The 22,097-nt window shown below is 30.8% G+C and overlaps 1 pseudogene; it reads right to left on the bottom strand.

The window, feature by feature from the left end:
* LOC111299266 (peroxidase 12-like) overlaps positions 1–22,097 on the bottom strand; it is a 67,232-nt pseudogene that overhangs the window by 14,889 nt on the left and 30,246 nt on the right.

Here is a 22,097-nt window from a genome sequence, read left to right as displayed (position 1 = left end):
TATATCTCACTTAGTATAAAAAATGGCTTTAAAGCCTTTAAGGTTTACTCTAAACTACCCCATTTGTAGAAGTTTTACCTTATAGCCTCATTTTTTTTCTTTTTCCCTTTCTTTCTTTTCTTTTTGATTATTACATCATGCATTTAAGAATTCAAATTTATCCAAAATGAATTAATGGTCCAAATGAGTAATTAGATAATGAAGGAAAATAAAAGAGTTCATAGGCTTTATGGCTGCTCCTCAAAGAGAAGATCTTCAATTTTAAGCATCCATACTTGATCTAACATGGACTTTTCTAATGTCGTAATGTAGGCTAAGGTTTGGGTTTTTAGAGAAACGAATAAATAGGCCTAAAAATAAGTGTTTAAGGGTAATTAACCTAAGAATCATTTTTTTCTCATTTAAAGGATTCATTTTGGGGTGTATGTCTTTTTTTATTCTCCCATGCTTTCCACTAAATCATTTTATTTCTTCTTTTTTTCCCTTTTTTTCTTCTTTTTTTTTTCCTTTTTTTCTTATTTTTCCTTTTTCATTTCTTTCATTTTTTTTCCTACTTCTTATTTTTTTTTATTCTTTCACTTATTCTTTTTTTTTTCTTTGAGTGAATTCAAAACTTTTGAAAACTTTTTATTAGACATTTGCCCTCAATCTATAGGGTTCCTTCTTAGACTTCACCATACATAACTTCTGAATACGTCTTTTTATTACTTTTTTTTTGCCTTTTGATGTGGTGGATAATCCTTGGTTAAGGTTTATTTTAAAATAATTTTATCAGGCTCAAAGGGGTAATAAAGGATAAGTTTCTATATTTATAAATAGATGATGAAAGATGTTTATTTATCATCTTAAACACAGTTACCCAAATATGATAAGCAATTTTTTTTTTGAAAAAAAATTTTGAAGAATTTTTTTTTTTCAAAATTTTCTTTATTTGGGATTTTCTAAATCTTTCTAACTTTCTTTGAACTCTCTAATTTTCTCTCCTTTGTCTCTTTATAAATTTATTGAGATCCTTTTATTATTAGATTCATTTAAATGCCTAAAGCGCTTGATGTCATCACAAAAAATTTTCTTTTTCTTTTTCTTTCTTTTCATTTCATTTCATTTCATTTCATTTTTTTTTTTGGTTTTTTGCTTGCCCCATCACAATTTGAGAAAGATGCCCCATTTTGACAAGCCATCCCAAATACAGGTTAATTTAAGAAAAATGTCATGTGGAATGAATTTATTTAAAATGCCAAATGGTTCATGTCACTCTAAAAAAAAAAGGTTAATCATAACTTAAGTTGTCTTAAAGGCTATGAGATCTTTCTTGGTCAATATGTCTTATGACACTGGACATGGACAATTTTGGGGTCGAGAACTAAAAGCTTATGTTTGAGGTTATTTAAAGAGATTTTGATTTTGGCAATTTTTGAAGCTATAGCATAACTTTGACATTTATCAAAATACTTGCACTTAGAATCTTTGAAGAGGCATCATGTTTTCTTAGTTTTCTAGAAACAAAAAGATTTCAAATTGACTATTTCATTGTTCATTGTTGAGGAAAAAAATTGTCACCTTTTTACATCATAGGATGATCAAATGATGACAAGGTTTATGAATTCAAGTTTATGCACCTTAAAGGGTTTTTTGCCAATGAGTGAAATTATTTGAGTGGTTTGAGATATGAGAGTATTCAAAAAGGTGAAAAGCTATTTGATAAGTTTATTTCTAATAGTAATTGCTAATATCTTCGAGACACTTGTCATTTTTTATATAAAAACATATATTTCTCCTCTCTTTTTGAAAAGACCTTTTTTTTTTCCAAAATTTTGCTACGCTTTTTTTCTTATGCTGATTTTTCTTTATGATCTTGAAAATTGCATATATAGGGCTTTATTCTCAAACAATTATAAATCAATTTTTATCTAAATTTTTCTCAAACAAGAGTTAGAAAATAAAATAATAAAAAAGTATGTACAAATCCAATCTAATTAGTCAACATATTATCATTTACAAACTTCAAAAATTAAAAAACCATTCCTTCTTTTAGAAACAACAATATGCTTTTAAGAATTTCTAAAACAAAATTATGTACAATGCTAGAAAAAGCAAAGATCGTTTATGTTCAACAATTACATCTTTCATTTCCAAAATGTTATTTTTCATCTTGGATTTACTCATTTCAAGGTGCTCAATCCTCTTCCGTATTCAACTTCTTAAAGTTCTTGCCAAACTCAAATGAAAAGGAAGTAAACCAGAAGACAACTTAGTCTTCATCAAGATTTTCATAGTCATGATCTTTTTTGCAAGAACTTTAGGATTTTTTAACCAATAGGGAACTCTCTTTATTCATCAATGATGGGATGTCATGAGAGAACAATTAAACAAATGTGTGAGTGGCACAATATTTCCATGATAAATTTGTGAACGTGTGTGCAACAAAGATGATATATATTTCCCTAAAATGCAATGCATGTGGCACTCAAGTTTGAGTGAATCATATTATTTATCCATGTATACACAAAATAACAAGACATATTTATATGAAATGAAGTGTATCTAAAGTACGAGTGAGATGAAAATGATATCATTTTCAAATACATGTGCATGAAATGTAATGTTCCAATGTATGAGCGATGAGACACATTTATGTGAAATGCAACACATGTACAATAGGACTATGTGAACTTACATGCATGGAATACAATGTCTAATTTCATGAAAGATGATGTGTTTATATGAAATGCAATAAGTGCATAATGCAAGTTTAGAATCATAACAGTTTGGGACCATTAGATGAAAATTTTAAAAGTTTCAAAATAGGGAGAGTCACCATTAATCTTTTTGGATGGGTGTGATTGGCCACAAAAAAATGTTTTATCTTTTTAATAAAACCCTAAAACAAGTTAAGATTTATCAAAAAGTCAATTTTGGTTTTCAAAACAGAATTGGGTTCAGGAATACGATTTTGGGTAGGGAAGGATTAGTAGCCTCACAATGCCCATTTAAAAATAGTATCGACTGATCATGTCTTATCTTTAATATTGATAAAAATGGTCTTAATTATAATATTTAAAATTAATTCCTTCAAAAAAAATTTTAGAAAATATTTTTTAAAACCTTTTATTTAGGAATAAGATGAAAATATTTAGTTTCAAAATTTTTTCTAAATTCCCCAATATCTATGCGAAATTTTGAAAAATATTTCTCTACTTCAAATTTTCATAATGATCCTCAAAATTTGACATTATATTCCTTTACAAAGAATAATTATTAAAAAGTTCTCCAATTTGTAGGTAGGGTCCCAAAAATTATTTTTACTTAGCAATATTAGCTTTTACTTCTAAAAATCTTTTTTTTCAAAATTTTACTTTATCATTTCACCTTTATTATTAACAAGAATAATGCATGACAATGTTAGTTGCATGAGATTATTCTACTATGATGCATGACATGAACAAATTAACAAATACCTAGCAAAATTAAAAACAAGCAATTGATGACCAAGAGAGAAATGATGGACTTGGCCAAGGTAATGGGCAATGCCAAGACCAAGACCATTAGGTCATGTTAGTAATCATTATGTAGTCACTTTATCAAACACTTGAAAAACTTATGAAAACATACATTTTTATTTCATCAAACACTTTTGAAACACCTAAAGTATTAACTTTCTAATTTTGAAAATTTATTCAAACACCTAGAAAACCTATTTAGAATTCTACTTTTTATTGCCAATAACTTTCATCAAACACCTAGTAAACTATAAAAATAAATAGTTAAAAAAGCTAGTTTTTATACCACAAAACATGTAGCGAACAAGTCACAAAGTAAAGAAACACATAATCATAAGATTGCATAACCAAAAACTCATTAAAATACATAATGGCAACCAACAAACCATCAAAGGAATGAAAAAACTACATGGATAACAATGTGGATGGTATGAAAAATGAAAGAAAATGTGAAAGAAATGCCTACCTTACAAAGCTTTTTCATTTTTTCCTTTTTTTTTAGGTTTTTCTTATTTTCTTTGCTACCAGATCTTAAATGCCAACCCTAAATGATATATTTAAAGACCAAGACCTTTTTTGCTAGCTCTTGGATCAATTTCATCTAAGGGTTCTACTTATTTTGTCTTTTCCTAAGCTTGTTAACCAAGGAAAGTAATCTTGACCTTAAGATATAGACCTTTTCTAATCAATGGCTCTGAAAAAATACAACATCTATCTCGGCCTATAATGCAGCTGTCTTAATGAAAAAAGATCATTTTACCCTTATTAGTGTTTTTTAAGCTTTTCATGGCTTTCCTAAAATCTTATGATCCAACATTATTTTCATGATTTTAATGGATCAAAAATCATAAAATACTGTCTAACTATGATATGGACTTTTTGTGAAAAACCAACCTCGAAAATGCCAAATTATGAAAATATCCCTATAAGATATGTTGGTAATTTCACCATTTTTAAGGGGCAATCAATGTTTTCAATACATCAAAATTCATGAAATAATACTAAAACATGATCTGGAGCTTGTCACAAAAAATTAATCTCAAGATGGTTAAATTATGAAAATACCCATAAAAGGCATTTTGGCAATTCAAACTTTTCGGAAGTGCAATCAAGGCTTTCAATGAATTGAAATTCATGGATTAATATTAAAACATGACCTATAGTTTTTCATGAAAAACTAATATCAAAAGGCCAAATTATGAAAATACCCTTAAAGGGCATTTTGATAATTTTACCCTTATGATGTGCAATCAAGATTCTCAATAATCCAAATCATAATTTTATTAATCTCAAGTCTTAATAGTCATATTTAATTGTGAATTCCAAGGGTTGACCAAAGTTTGATAGAGTTTGACTAAGTTTTATCATACTTGACCATGTTTGACCACAAGGCATTTTGGTCAATTTAACCCAAAATTCAATTTTAAAAATTCATAAATCTTAAAGAAATATTGGAAATGAGCTAGACCTAACTTTAAAAGTATTATAACTGACTAGAACATACTCAGATAAAATTAGATATCTATAGTATTCCCTAACTAAAAACAAATTCATATAATTGTATTATTTTATGAGAGAGCTTGGAAATTTACAGAGGTTGAGGAAGTTAGGGCTACAAACTGAGTCGAAAGGCATGACCAGCACCCTAAACATTAATGAGGTGATGGTAGGTGGATAAAAGCCTTTAGCCAGTGGTTCCACGACAACCATCAATCCCATAATTACCCCTAAAAGAATAGACTAGCAACCCAACACCAATTGAAGCTCCCAACCATAGTGTAACCACTATCAAACAACAAACAAAACCTAAAAAGCCATCATTTAATAGTGCACCCAAAAAACTAACCGAAGACCCACCCAAGCAAGGACCGTATTGAGAAAACCATTTAATTAACCCCTTACAAAGTAGCACTACAACTATCATTTAATATGAGGCACCCCACAAATGAGTGCATAGCTTTTGAAAAGGAAATTAAAAAACTAAAGGGCATAATTACCAGCCAACTCATTCACCATGATGAATGCTAGAATAACCCATCGACCCACTCACCAAGAGACATAAATGCCCATAAACAAGGTGAAGGTCTCTTCCAACTAGAAAAAAACAAGCTCATTAGACGAAGGCAGCTAGCAAGCATATAGTCTATAGGATAATCAACATCATTATAAGAGGGACAAAAGAATGGGTGAACAATAAATCCAAGCGCAAGCCACACTTGTGTAATATTATGGCTATTAATGTGGCCCCTAAAAGATATAAATAAATGACTGAAAGGTAGCATTTTTTTAGGACAACATTGATATCTTAGTTGACAATGGCGATGACCCCATTGTTGTCTCAACAACAATCACCAACTTTTAGGCACAAAGGATTTTAATCGACAGTGAAAGTGTAGTGGATATAATCTAGCCAGGCCTTCAAATAGATGGGGTTCTCCAATGATGATCTCGGGCCATCAGAACCCATATTTAGCTTCACCAACAAACCTATTATGGTCAACAGGTTTATCATGTTGCCACTAACATTAGGAATGAAGACAAAAAGTGGTCACTACCAATAGTACCTCAAAGTCAAATTTCCTACACCTACAGGAACAGGGTTCATGCAGACCAATCAAGTGATCGCCCATCAATGCCATACTCTTTCTTTACAGTTAACACAGAGGGTGAAGCTAGAAGAAGAAACAACTCTAAACTCATAGTAACTCTTAAAGAATAGATTAAGAAACAATCTTATTAACCCCAAGAACCTATACCCTATTAAAATACCTTATTAACCCCGCCCTGGTGTAAACTATCAACATTCACAACCTAGACACATGTGATGAAGCAAAAAAGTGTAAAACTTACCCTGTTGAGTAAATAGTGCCAATCCATCTGTATCTTCCAACCTCAAGCTTGTTAGCCAGGTATAATTACATCAATTTTTATAGTGAAATATAGATGTCTTCTCTTGGTCTACTATTAACATTATGGAAATTGATAAGCATTTTATTGCCCATTTTTTAAACATTGACCCAACAACCAAGTAGATGAGACAAAAGAAGAGGTGATTTGCCCTGGATTGTGCATCCAAGCAATCTATAAAGAGGTGGACAAATTATTGTCTGTAGGCTATGCTAGGGAAGTGAAGTATCCTAAATAGATCGCCAACGTGTTTGGTAAATAAATCTATCAAGAAGTGGCCTATATGTATGGATTTCACAGATCTCAATAAAACTTGCTAAAAAGACACCTTTCTCTAGCCCTCTATTAACAAATTGGTTGACTCTTTTGTGGGTCACAAATATTTGAGATTCATGGATGCCTTCTTTGATTACAACCAAATCAAATTGATAAGGGTAAATTAAGAAGACTCTTTCACAACTAAGGATGGTTTATTTTGTTACATGGTCATGTTTTTTGGGCTTAAAAATGCAAGAGCTATTTATTAATGACTTATTAATAAAATATTCAAAGATCAGTTGTACACTCCCTTGAAATGTACATGGATGATATGCTAGTAAAAGCCCTTTTTTTAGAGTAACACATACAAGATCTGGTAGAGGTTTTCTCCACACTACATCATTACAACATAAAGTTAAACCTTACTAAATGTATTTTTAGTATAGAGGTATGAAAGTTTTTAGGGTTTATGGTCTCTAACATAAGTATTAAGGCAAATCATGAAAAGGTCATAATCATTTTAAACATGAATCACTTAGAACAACCAAAGAAATACAGGGACTTATGAGGTAAATGGCAACCCTGAATAGATTTGTGTCTAAATTGGCTGACAACTACTTACTTTTTTTTAAGGTCTTTCAAAGTGCCACTAAATTCAGTCGGATGACCAATGCCAAAAAGCCTTCGAAGAACTCAAAAAATATTCTAACTCGCCTTTCTTATGGGCTAGCTCTATCTTTTTCGAGCCTTTCTAGATAAACCTAGTTGTGTCAAATTAAACATTTATTACAATATTGGTTCAATAAGAGAACAATGTCAAGAATTAGTATATTTGCCAGCAAAGTACTATAAAATGAGAAAGTCAATTACATGAGGCTAGAAAAGATTGTCTTTGCACTTATTTACACTACTCGTTGATTGGGTAATACTTTCAGGCATATGCTATTATTATGTTCACTAACTAGCTTCTTGAAGAAGTCCTACACATAATAGACATATTAAGTGAGAATGATGAAATAGAGTGTCGAGCTTAGTGAGTTATATATAGAGTATAAGCTTAGGAAAGCTATCAAAGACCAAGACTTTCCAAACTTTGTTGCTAAGTGCTCCTTCACTTTAGAAACCACACTAACACCGATTGATGATGCTTAACCTTAGAGCAACAACAAAATAATGAGGCAGACAAGCTAATCAATTTCCCCACCACCCTTAACTTAATTGATACCTTCTAGTACTAGGCCTCTTACCATAACAAACTTATGTTATATGTTAATGGCTCTTCAAAAAAAAGATGGCTTAGGCGTAGAAATTTTATTGTTGAGCCTTCAAGGACAAAAGTGGCAATATAGGTTATCTTTTAGATTTTTTATCTCTAACAATGCAACTGAATATAAAACAGTGGCTGCAAGGCTAGAATTGGTTGCTACTCTAAATGTGAAAGACCCCATCTTCTATACTGATCTACATCATTATAAGGGGGACAAAAGAATAGGTGAACAATAAATCCAAGCACGAGCCACACTTGTGTAATATTATGGCTATTAATGTGGCCCCTAAAAAGATATAAACAAATGACTAAAAGGTAGCATTTTCTGAGGACAACATTGATATCTTAGTTGACAATGGCAATGACCCCATTGTTGTCTCAACAACAATCGCCAACTTTTAGGCACAAAGGATTTTAATCGATAGTGAGAGTGTAGTGGATATAATCTAAACAGGCCTTCAAATATATGGGTTTTCCAATGATGATCTCAGGCCATCAGAACCTATATTTAGCTTCACCAACAAACCTATTATGGTCAACAGGTTTATCACGTTGCCACTAACATTAGGAATGAAGACAAAAAGTGGTCACTACCATATAGTACCTTAAAGTCAAATATCCTACACCTACAGGAATAGAGTTCATGCAGACCAATCAAGTGATCGCCCATCAATGCCATACTCTTTCCTTACAGTTAGCACAGAAGGCGAAGCTAGAAGAAGAAACAACTCTAAGCTTGTAGTAACTCTTAAAGAATAGATTAAGAAACAATCTTATTAACCCCAAGAACCTATACCCTATTAAAATACCTTATTAACCCTGCCCTGGTGTAAACTATCAACATTCACAACCCAGACACATGTGATGAAGCAAAGGAGTGTAAAACATACCCTGTTGAGTAAACAATGCCAATCCATCTATATCTCCCAACCTAAAGCTTGTTAGCCAGGTATAATTACATCAATTTTTATAGTGAAATATAGATGTCTTCTCTTGGTCTACTATTAACATTATAAAAATTGATAAGCATTTTATTGCCTATTTTTTAAACATTGACCCAACAACCAAGTAGATGAGACGAAAGAAAAGGTGATTTACCTCGGATTGTGTATCCAAGCAATCTATAAAGAGGAGGACAAATTATTGTCTATAGGCTATGCTAGGGAAGTGAAGTATCCTAAATGGATCACCAACATGTTTGGTAAATAAATCTATCAAGAAGTGGCCTATATGTATGGATTTCATAGATCTCAATAAAACTTGCTAAAAAGACACCTTTCTCTTGCCCTTTATTAACAAATTGGTTGACTCCTTTGTGGGTCACAAATATTTGAGATTCATGGATGCCTTCTTTGATTACAACCAAATCAAATTGATAAGGGTAGATGAAGAAGACTCTTTCACAACAAGGATGGTTTATTTTGTTACATGGTCATGTCTTTTGGGCTTAAAAATGCAAGAGCTATTTATTAATGACTCATTAATAAAATATTCAAAGATCAGTTGAACACTTCCTTAAAATGTACATGGATGATATGCTAGTAAAAGCTCTTTTTTTTAGAGTAACACATACAAGACCTGGTAGAGGTTTTCTCTACACTACATCATTACAACATGAAGTTAAACCTTACTAAAAGTATTTTTAGTATAGAGGTATGGAAGTTTTTAGGGTTTATGGTCTCTAACAAAAGTATTAAGGCAAATCATGAAAAGGTCATAATCATTTTAAACATGAATCACTTAGAACAACCAAAGAAATACAGAGACTTATGAGGCAAATGGCAACCCTGAATAGATTTGTGTCTAAATTGGCTAACAACTACTTACTTTTCTTTAAGGTCTTTCAAAGTGCCACTACATTCAATCAGATGACCAATGCCAAAAAGCCTTCGAAGAACTCAAGAAATATCCTAACTCGCATTTCTTATGGGCCAGCCCTATCTCTTTCAAGCCTGTCTAGATAAACCTAGTTGTGTCAAATTAAACATTTATTACAATATTGGTTCAATAAGAGAATAATGTTAGGAATTAGTATATTATGCCAGCAAAGTACTATAGAATGAGAAAGTCAATTACATGAGGCTGGAAAAGATTGTCTTTGCACTTATTTACACTATTCATTGATTGGGTAATACTTTCAGGCATATGCTATTATTATGTTCACTAACTAGCTTCTTGAAGAAGTCCTATACATATTAGACATATTAAGTGAGAATGATGAAATAGAGTGTCGAGCTTAGCGAGTTATATATAGAGTATAAGCTCAGGAAAGCTATCGAAGACCAAGCCTTTCCAAACTTTGTTGCTAAGTGCTCCTTCACTTTAGAAACCACACTAACACCGATTGATGATGCTTAACCCTTAGAGCAACAACAAAAGAATGAGACAAACAAGCCAATCAATTTCCCCACCACCCTCAACTTATTTGATACCTTTCAGTACTAGGCCTCTTACCATAACAAACTTATGTTATATGTTGATGGCTCTTCAAAAAAAGATGGCTTAGGGGTAGAAATTTTATTATTGAGCCTTTAAGGATAAAAGTGGCAATATAGGCTATCTTTTAGATTTTTTTATCTCTAACAATGCAACTAAATATAAAATAGTGGCTGGAAGGCTAGAATTGGTTGCTACTCTAAATGTGAAAGACCCCATCTTCTATACTGATTCATAACTAATCACTCACCAGGTGAATGGTGAGTACAATGTTTGAGATCCTATGCTCACCAAGTACCATACAATCATTCGTTAGCTTAGTCAACCTTGAACAAGTCTTCTACACTGACATGATAGCTTCAATTAAGATAAAAGAACTTGACAAAATCCTACTAGAGCACATACCAACCCCTCGATACTTATAGCCTACCCTAGTTCTATGTTTGGAGGAAAAAAATAGTTTGATAACTCCTATCATGACATACCTTAAAGGCAAGTACTCTCTTGACCTGGTGGTGGCCAAAAAAATCTATAAAAAAAAGTAGCTAGATTTGCACTATTGGGGACACACTCTATAAGAAAACTTTTTTGCCCCTTTCCTATGTTTGCCACTAACCGAGGTGGAATATGTTTTAAGGAAAATTCATGAATGGGTGTGTTGGCACTATGTGGGTGGGTGATTGTTCGCACAGAAGGCACTAAGATAAGGCAAGTATTAGCCTATTATGAAAAAAGATGCAATTGAACTAGTTAAGAAATGTGACAAATGTCAACAATTTATCAAGGGTCCATAGTAGCCAGTAAAAGTACTTAATCAAATTTTTAACCCATGGCCAATTACACAATTAAGCATTGATATCTTATGTCTTTTCCTTATAGCAATGGCCTATAAGAAGTTTATGATTGTGGCTTACAACTATTTTACTAAATGAGTTTAAGTAGAGCCCATGGCCATAATCACTATAAAAATAGTGAAGACTTTGTTTGGAAGCTTATAGTATACAGATTTGGTCCTCCAACACCATTGTGGTAGACAATAGAACACAATTGCAAGCTAACAAGCTAAAACATTTCTACCAAATTTTAAAGTAGCACTATTTCACAACTTAGTAGCCCACCCCAAAACCAATGGTCAAGTGGAGTCGATGAATCAGAAGATTTTGACCACCTAGAATAAGAAACTTAGTGAAACAAAAAGGATTTGAGTTGAATAAGCACTTGAAATAGTTTGGGCAATTAAGACTTTTGACCATTTGACGATAGGTGAAACCCTAGGTGAAACCCTATTTACTCTAACTTATAGGACAAAACTATAATACCAGCTAAAATGGGTGTAAACATATTAGGGACATCACATTTTAACCCTAAAATGAATTCAGAAGCCTTGAAAGCAAATCTTCACCTACTGTAAGAGACCAGGGATTTAGCTGAAGTAAGAATAGCCATCAGGGCCCAACAAGTCTTTAGATATTATAACTCTTAAACACATGCATTTTCAAGTAGGCGTCTTGGTACTTAAAAACTATGGAGCAAGTAAATTGATGAGAGAGATAAAAAAGTTGTCACCAAATTGATAATGAACATATAGGGTCTCTATTGTCATTAAGACATAGGGGACAACCCTATACTAAAGACATAGAATGCCATCCACCTGAAGAAGTACTATCTCTAGCAACATCCACCACCAAGTTACCATGTTTTTCAAACTTATTACTTTATGCCATCCAAGACTACTTATTCCTTTTATGTATGTATTGAGTTTCACCAAAATTTTTTAACATCTATATACAAGAATTCTTAATGAAAGAAAGATGACGTTCCATCACCTTACTCCATTTACTTTTTTCTACAAACTCATATTTACATTAAGACATATAAGCAAATACTAACCCCATTTCCTATCGACATACCTAACGCACCTCACATGCCATCTTTACTTTGCATTAAGGATTTCACATCAACTCGCTATCATAACATATCTATTTAGAAACTTAATCACTAGATGTAAAAATTAAATCATGAAAACATGAGAAGTCACCACAAATTTTTTTTTTAGGGTATGGTTCACCACCTGAAAATTTTATCTTTTTAATAAAATAATAAAAATGGGTTTAAAATTTATTAAAAAGATAATTTTGGTCTACGAAAACAGGATTGGGTTCAAGAGTCAGTTACGCATGAAGAAAGATTAGCACCTCTATAGTGCCTATAAAATTGGTACCAATTAATCATGTGCTATTTATAACTTTGGATAAAAATGGTTTTTATATGAAATTTAACTATAATTCTTTTCATTTTAAAAAAATAAAATTATTTAAAAATCTTTATTTAGAAATGCTATAAAATCTCTAAATTAAAGAAATGCCATAAAATTCTCTGACATAAATGTAGAATTCAAAAATAATCCTTTTAAGTCTAAGATTTGCCACAGCATTTCGTTGAAAATAAAAGTAATATTCTTTAAAAATGATAATTATTGGTGACTCTCCAGCATCTAGGTAGAGTATCCAAAATTATATTCCTTGAAATATTATTTTAATTTTATTTATTTATTTACTTTTGAAATTATATATATTTTAAAAAATAAATAAATAATTAAATAACTAACCATAAACATCAACAATTAAAATAAACATAGATATAGGCAAACAGTGCAAACATGGATGTAAATGTTTATCCTAAATGATAATGAGATGCGAATTTTAGATCAAGTTCTTAAACATAAAAAGACCACCTGAACTCTTTATCCTCTAGGCAGAGTTTAGGTACAATTTTTTGTATTTAAAATCTCATTTTCCATTTCTTTTAATTTTATTATTTTAAATTTCAAAAATATATGAAAATTCTTGATGAAGTAAAGTTTCCTAAATACCCCATCATCTAGGCCGTATTTGAGAACAGATTACTTCACGAGAAATTTTCATACAAATCTTTAAATTTTATAATGGTTTCAGGGTTTTGGGTAGATTTAAGGTTTTCGGTTTCATCTAGGGTTTCAGGTTTCAACTAGGGTTTTAAGTTTTATTGCAGACAATTATGAATCTCTCTAAAAACCTCAAACATTTAGGTAGATTTTCGGAGTAAGCTCGATTTTTATAACTTATCTAAAAATGAATTTTATATTTTTGTATACTTTATTAAAATTCATTATTCTTATGTTTTTAGCCCTTTTTTACCATTTATTATTTTTATTTTTATTTTTATTATTTAATATTTCTCCAACATCTAAGCGAAAATATTTTTAAATACAAAATTATTTTTATATTTATTATAACATATATATTTTTACTTATTACTATTATTTTTTTATTTTTTTTTATAAATTTTAAAAATGCATGAGAAATGAATCACATTGAAAATTAAAACATAAGAAATAAAATTACATTTAAATTAAAATGAGAACCAAAGAATATAAAATGTATAAAATTTGAGCTATAATTAATTCCAAGAGAAATATGCATGGGCTTAGTAAGAAAAACGAAATCCATTAGCTTGGCTTACTAGTTTCATGGATAAAAACCCAATGTGGGCAATAGGTAGAAGGCTAAAACCCATCCCCATCAACTTTCCTGCATGCGTACTGACTTTGTCCTAACCCCAACCTTTAATTCATTGAGTTAAGAACAAACTTTCAATCCACGCAACAAAGATCAAAAGACGTGAGCCAAGGATGCAGTTCTAAGTTCCCACAAACAATCAACACGCAAGACAAGAAAGGAGAAAGACCAACATACACAACAAGATTAAGTTTTAGACTCTTGCAAGAATCAATACGCAAGGACAATGAACACGAACAAAGAAAGAAAACAAACATGCTTTTAAGCCATTCATGCAGCAAAAACGTGACTATTTTAAAAAAGAAGAAAAGAAGAAAAAAACTGTTAACTCTTAAGCTATTATGGACCTTTTCTTCTCAGGTTTCCATGAGAATTTCGGTTTCAAACAAAGAATAAAAGATCCCGTTCATTGCATATTATTTGGGTACATGCGAGTAGACCACACACAAGGAGAAGAAACCAAATGAACTGAGCATGCAATGGTTGGAACTTTGGGGTTTATTTAACAAATTTTCACGTAAAAAGAAGCCAAAAAAACTTGAACTTAAGCTGTCTTGTTTCACAGCCTACAATCATGCAAAAAGCTGGGGATGTTTACGTTTTCACCATTTTTTTTTCCTTTTTTTTTGTTTTGTTTCTTTTTTTTTTTCTTTGGCTTTCCTTCATCGCTACTTGTTTGCCGTTTTTCTCTTCTGTTTCATACAGCTGGTTGCTACTGGTACTTCTTTTTCCTGTTTGTTTTATGTTTAGTTTTCACCTGTGCCTCTCTTTTTCTTCTACTTCTTTTGCCTCTCCTCTTTTTCTGTTTTCTGGCGGTTTCTTTGCCAATTTTTCTGGTTGCTTTTTGTTTTTCACTTTTCTGGTCCACTCTCCGTTTGCCATTTTTCTTCTCCCTATCCTTCTTCTTTTTTTTTTTCTTTGCTGCCTTCTTTCTTCTGGTGCAGGTTTTTTCGCGGTTTCCTCTTCTTTCTTTGCGTGGCTTTCTTCTTCACTGATACTATTTTTTTTTTTTGTTTTTGCTTCCCAGTTTTCTGCTCTCTTCCTTTTCTTTACTGCCCCACGACCTTCCCCACCTCTGCCACCTTAATTTTTCTTATGCTTCACTGCCCAGTTTTCTTTTTTTTTTTTTTTTTTTCGTTTCATGCTTCTCTCGCTTTCTTTTTTTTTTTTTTTTGCCACCTCTCTTCCTTTTTTTCTTCCTTCCCCGTTTTTATTAGAAAAATAACACTATTATGGTGGCATTTATATGATAAGACACCACTAAATTAGCGACGTTTGTATCAAAAAAGTCACTAATTTAGCAACATTTTTTGATAAGAACGTCATTTTTTTTAATGGCGTTTTATAGTACAAATATCACTAAATTATTCATTTAACAGTATTTTTGAACGCGAATGCTGCGAAATTCAGAAATTTATTTTTTATTTTTTAAATTTCTATTAATATTTATTATTTTCAGTAACAAGAAATGTTAATGAAATAAAAACAAACTTAAATTCAGAAACTAAAATTAATAAAAATTTTATTCACATTCAAATATGCATCTAATTAATACAAAATTTAATAATTAGTATAATAACATTCAAATTTTTTTAATACATTAACAAAAAAAATTAAAATGTATGAAATTGATGATTACATAAATTTTGAAGGCTACCAATTGATGAAGGAAGTTTTCCACCTTGGTCACTAGTGTGCTTAGGAACCTATTGAATAATACCATACAATTTTTAACACTTCATAATAAGCTTTTTTTATATTAAAAAATATAAATATTTACTAAATATAATACTTGAGTTGGTAGACCATCGAGAGCAATTCCTAAAAATTGTTGTTCCATAAAATTCATAAGATGATCGAATCAATCATGCAACTACTGAAATTTTGCACGCTCTTGCTCCATTCTAGCATATTTTTCCTCAATTTTGGCACACTCTTATTCTCTTTCTGCTTTCATTTGCTGAAAATATTGTTGCATAGTTTGCAACTCCTCTCTCAATATCGAAATGTCTCGTGAAAACTAACTTGCTAAGAATGTAAACTGATGAGAGCTACGTTCATAGTAGGTAGATGGTTGGACCCAATCCAAGGCCTCGGACCCATCCATGCCTTTCTTTTCCAAAAACTTCTATGAATATTCAGTTTTTTAATTCTTACATATTGACAGAATCATCAGATGCTACTTCAATCTCAGTAGCCATTTTCTCTTTCACTTTCTCTCGTAAATTTGTCATATACAACTATCAAGTTTAATGATTAATTGATAATATGTTAAAAAGAGTAAATATTTACTTTCTATTAAAATAGATGTTTCAAATTACCACAATTTCTTGTGTTTTGATATTCATGTAAGATCCGTCTTTTTTTGTGTGCGTTAAGCAAAAAAGTTTCACACTTCCAATTTTACCACCCATCTCAATCTCCTATGCAAAAACATATGTTATTGTTAAATACATATCAACTGCAACTTATTCATGCATATCAAGCCTGTCAATCAAGTTCAAAATTTTGAATAATTTTAATATCATGTATTTAATCTATCTAAATTGTTAAAATATAAATATAACCGTAAATTTATATTTTAGCCCCTTAACAACACAATAATCTTAAACAAATGCAAACAATAAAAGCATTTTGACCTTTCATACATTTCGATCATGGAAAATAAATTCAATTATTTGGACAAATTTAATATAATGGATTGAAGCCATTCAAACTGTTCAATGCCATCTAAAAGTTTAATTTGTATTTTTGCCTTTTAAAGGCAAAAATAGTCCCAAATAGATATCGACAACTTTTTCACCTATATCAACCATAGAAACCAAGTTTAATCAATCGAACAAGTTTAATATCAAGTATTGAAGCTATCCAAACTGTTAAAATAGAACAATAACAAATTTGTATTTTTACTTGAATAGACGTAAATAATATCTTTTTCATACATATCATCCATATCAACTAAGTTCAATGCTTTTGATAAGTTTAGTCATTGTATTGAAACTATCAAAACTATTAAAACAGAACAATAACTATTTATTTGCATATTTACCTTTTAACGGCACAAAAAGTTCATTCATTGGAATAAGTTTAAAATCATAAACTTACTATTTCTTTTTACTTTCTTACAAAACTTTTTGATCCACTTGTATGGCTATATTTTTGTTGCTTCTGCTATCAATCCCAATATGTTCTCTTTCCTGTCATAAAAAATAATTGCGTATATGGTTGAAATACAAATATTACCAACTTAAAGCATAAAACACTTTCATTATTTCATTTTATTATACAAAGTTACAAATTAGTACCTCTCATTTTCTTAAGAACCAAAATCTAACTAATTGTTCATATTGCCACCTAATCACATTACGGGGTAGATTTTCCATCGTCACCTCTACAGTAGTTTTTCGATCAAAATAATTATTCTTCAAATTATGCTAATAATCTTTCCATTTCTTTTCCAATGACTTAAGCACAAATGAAGTTGGTATTTCAAATATAAATCTTGATTATAATAATACAATAAGAAAAGTTTGAATAAGTAAACAAAATGTAAAATAATTATATTTTTATATGTCATTAATTATGCTAATACCTTAATAAAGTTTAAAGCATTGGCCTTAACTTCTGTTGGAATTTTATGCCATGGTTCATAATGAATAGGCAATTTCATTCCATTACAAACTAGCATGCCTAGAAATCCAGCCAACAGTTGGAGCCTCTTCACCAATTGGTTGCTTATCATAGTTTGTAGACACTATAATACCCTCATTCGGAGGTAGTGCAAATAATTCATTCAAAGTTGTTCGGCCTCTGGTTCTCCGTTAACCATTGTTATCAACTACAAAAAATAACAAATCGATTTGTAAAATGCCAATACTTTAATCATTATAATCGAATTCTAAATATGGGGTATATGATACCTGCATTCAAATTTAAAGCATAATCAATTGATGGAATACTATCTAAACCTAAACCTCTCATATTTTCATATCCAATAGCAGTTGAGGGTTACAAGTGACTGAGTTAGATCTAACAGTACATTCATTCCCCTCTAAAGGATTCAATCCATAGCCAATATCAACAAGTTTCGTAGATGATTTTGAACTAATATCTCTAATATGTATTCCTTTCAATCTACTCCTCCGCATTGTAGCTTACTTGCATCATAAAAGCGAATATATAAAAGATATTAGTTTAGAACATATATAAAGACATTAAGAAGTTAAGAAATCATAACCCATGATATATAAAGAACATATCGATTTAATTAAATCAAAAGATAATGTATGATTTACAATATAATAAATATACAATAGTGAATGCGACATTAATTACATATAAGCATTTACTATATTATGTCTTAAACACTCGAATTACAAAATATAGATGATCTATCATGGTTCATAAATGTCTTTAGTAACATCTTCGTGGACCCACTGAGCGTAGGTACTGGAGATATTTTCATCTAAGTTTTGTTTAGCAAAAAGATAACATTCAGTTCCATGTTCAACATCATCTCTGGTATCTAACCTCATATCAAATAAGTCTTTAGGTGTGTTTCGAAAAACAACAAATAACCCAATTCTTTGGGATCTTTAGAATTAAAAACTTGTTTAACTTGAGATGAAAAAACATAAGGTTCATCGATGAGTTGTTGTCCAGTGTGAATTAATCAAGAAAAATTTACAAGTGTAAATCCATACTGATCTTTCTTAATACCTCTTGCACTATTCACATAAGCCCAATCACACCAAAATAAGACAACTTTTCACTTGCCATAATAATCCAACTCAATGATGTCATTAATCATGCCATAATAGTCAACATTTTCCTCTAAAGGGTTTGTGTCCCTAGCACTAGCATAGCTAGTAGTTGCTGAAGTAACAACAACTCCTAAATTTTGTGTACTTCTAAATCTCTCATGAGATTTAGTGTGAAATCTAAATCCATTGATGATGAAACCTTTTTATCATTTCATAATCATGTTCAAACCTTGTGAAAGACACTTTACCTCTTCACTAACAAGCTTTCCACTCTAAACCTATAAAAGTGGAATAAATATATATATGTTATTAATGTTAGTTATACTGTAAGCATTCTATCATAATGGGAAGTATGGCATTACTCACAATTACTCCTAACCATTCATGAAAGTTTTCAGCAAACAACCTATCAAGCTTTAAGGGTTTGATCTTCAATAATGTGCTGGAGCTCTCAAATTATTTCTATACTCAATACAAAATATCATGATAAAGTATTAACAATAAAAAAAATATAATAAATTATGCTTAATGGAATGAATAATTTTCTTGCTAAAAAACTTACCTGCGAAATGATTCAATTAAGTCATGATGGGAAAGAACATATTGATGTGCTTATGCCTAAGATTTATTATCTAACTCCACCATTTTAGCTTTGCCTATTCGTTGTCCAAAAATTTCAAAAAGATAACTGTAGGCAAAGTAAGTATGTTGCATACCAACATTTCTCGATGGTCTATTAAATCTCATTTCAACATCTTTCAAATAACGAGAACAAAATGTCATACACTCTTCTGCTAAATATCTTTCAGTAATAGAACCTTTCGGATAGCCTTTGTTGTAACAATAAGACTTTAACCTCTTAAAAAACCTACTGCATAAAACATTAGTCATATATCTTTTTAACTAGAGTGGCATGATCATCAATAACAACCTAATTGATCTATTAACAAATAATACCTTTTGATAGGATACATTCATTGATAATAAATTGGCTCACCGAGTTTTGCTTTATATGGAAGGTGGATAACCAAATGCATCATAATAGTGAAAAAGTTTAGAGGGAAAATCTTTTCTAAATGACCTAAAGTAATCGCGGCTTGATCTTAAATTTGTCAAGCTCTTCCACATTCATACATTTCCCACATAGAAATTTAAATATGTTACTCAATTCAATTACCACGGAAGTGACTTGCTTTGAAATTGATGAACGTAAAGCAATTGGAAATAAGTCTTGCATCAAAATGTGATAATCATGTGACTTCAATGAAGAAAGTTTTTGCTTTTTTAGATTCACACATCTCAATATATCTGATGCATAGCCATATGAAACTTTGACATTTTTCAAAACCTTGCAAAACACATCTTTTTCAGCTTTAGAAATCCTAAAACAAGTAAGAGGCAATTGATATTTACCATTAAAAAGCAACTTTGGATGAAAGTCATGGCAAATCCCTATATCAACTAGGTCAAACTGACTCTTTAAGTCATCCTTTGATCTTTTATTCACATTGAGAATTGTCTCGATAAAATTTTCACAAACATTTTTCTCTATGTATATCGAATCATAGTTATGGCGTAATAAATTATATTCCCAATAAAGTAACTCAAAAAAGATATTTTTTTCCATAACTCAGACATGTTGAGGTTATTTTCTTCATCATCCTCTTCATCACTTTAGACATCAAGATCACCACCTTGAGTATCAGCATCACCAACTTGCATAATATGAGGCTAAGCACCTTCAAATATGTCCCTCACTCTTTTCCTTGATGAAGTTATTTTTTCATAAGTGAAATTAATATCTTTTAACTTTGACAAGATATTAAACCCACTAATTGGTAAAGGCGATCTCTTCAATACTTCAGTTCCATCAAAAAGATATTTTTAAAATCTAAATTGATAATTATCATCTAACCATCGATGATATCCCATATAACAGAACTTCCTATCATTAGGTAACCACTTCTAACATGTTTGTACAGCACAAGATGGACATGCATAATGACCTTTTATACTCTAACCATATAAATCGTATAAGTAGGAAAATCATTAATAGTCCATAATAAAAGCAATACGCATATTAAAGTTCTTTTTTTTATGTATCATAAGTCTTAACTCCTTCTTATAATTACTTTAACTCTTTAATAAGAGGTTGTAAGTAGATATCTATATCATTACCTGGACCTTTTTCCCCGAGAATTATCATAGATAATATAAATGACTATTGTTTCATAGCAATCCATGGTAGCAAATTGTAAGGAATCAATACAACTAACCAAGTACTATAAAAAGTACTCATCATTTTAAACTGGTTGAATCCATTAGATGCTAGTCTAAGCATAACATTTTAAGGATCAAATGCAAAGTCTGAAAACCTAGAATGAAATGATTTCCATGCCAAAAAATCTACAAGATGCCTCAATGATCCATCATCCATTTGCTTCTCATGATGCCACCTCATTGGATCTACAGTTTCAAAAAACATAAAGAGTCATTGAAGTCTTGGTATTAATGAAAAATAGCGTAAAACCTTAACAGGCTTCTTTTTAACATAGACCTCATCATCATCCTCATTCAACCTTTCATTGGGGTTTTTGTCCACCCAATGAGAAATACCACATAAATGACAAGATTCTTGATTTTTCTATCACCCCAATACAACATGCAATCATTAGGACAACTATGAATTTTCTCATATCCAAAACCTAAATCCTTGATCATCTTTTTTTATTCCTTACAAGATTCAGAGATTTTTATAAAAGAAAACATTTCTTTCATAAATTCTAATAATAAAGTCAGAGAATTTTTCGTCCATCCACATATGCATTTCAAGTGAAAAAGATGAACACAGAAAAATAACCTTGAATGCTTCGATCCTTTATAAAGTTTTTTATTCATATCCTTAAGCAACCTATAAAACTTTGATGCTTCTCCTCTAAGTTGTTGGTCACCTACACCTATCCCAAGTTCACCAAGTTCACCAAATTCATTTCTTTCAACATTGTATTGATTAAATCCATCATTTTAGGGAGACAGATTACGAAAATGTTAGTTATAAATGTTAAAAGCATCTCGTAACATGCCTTCAGTGTCATTTTCTATAGAAGGATCATGTTGGTGTTGGGAAGCCCTTGAAGTTAAAGGAACTCCAATGAAAGACCTTGACAGTACAGACTCTCCATGAAAATACTAATTAACATATCTCAAGACAGATTCAATACAAATTAAATGTTCAAAAACAACTTTACGCATTTGCCAATCAATATTAGCACACTTCACATATGGGCATAATATCGTATTATCTTCACTTGTATTCTCACAAGCAAAATTAAGAAAATCTTCCACTCCATCTCTTTACTCATGACTTAATCTTGACTTTTATATCCAACTATTATACATTTAGTACTTG

The sequence above is a fragment of the Durio zibethinus genome, chromosome 3 (assembly GCF_047325235.1).
Source record: "Durio zibethinus cultivar Kanyao isolate XHJ-2024 chromosome 3, ASM4732523v1, whole genome shotgun sequence".
In the NCBI taxonomy this organism is placed as follows: domain Eukaryota; kingdom Viridiplantae; phylum Streptophyta; class Magnoliopsida; order Malvales; family Malvaceae; genus Durio; species Durio zibethinus.
The sequence above is the reverse complement of the archived record's forward strand: the minus strand, read 5'-3'. Positions and strand labels throughout refer to the sequence as shown.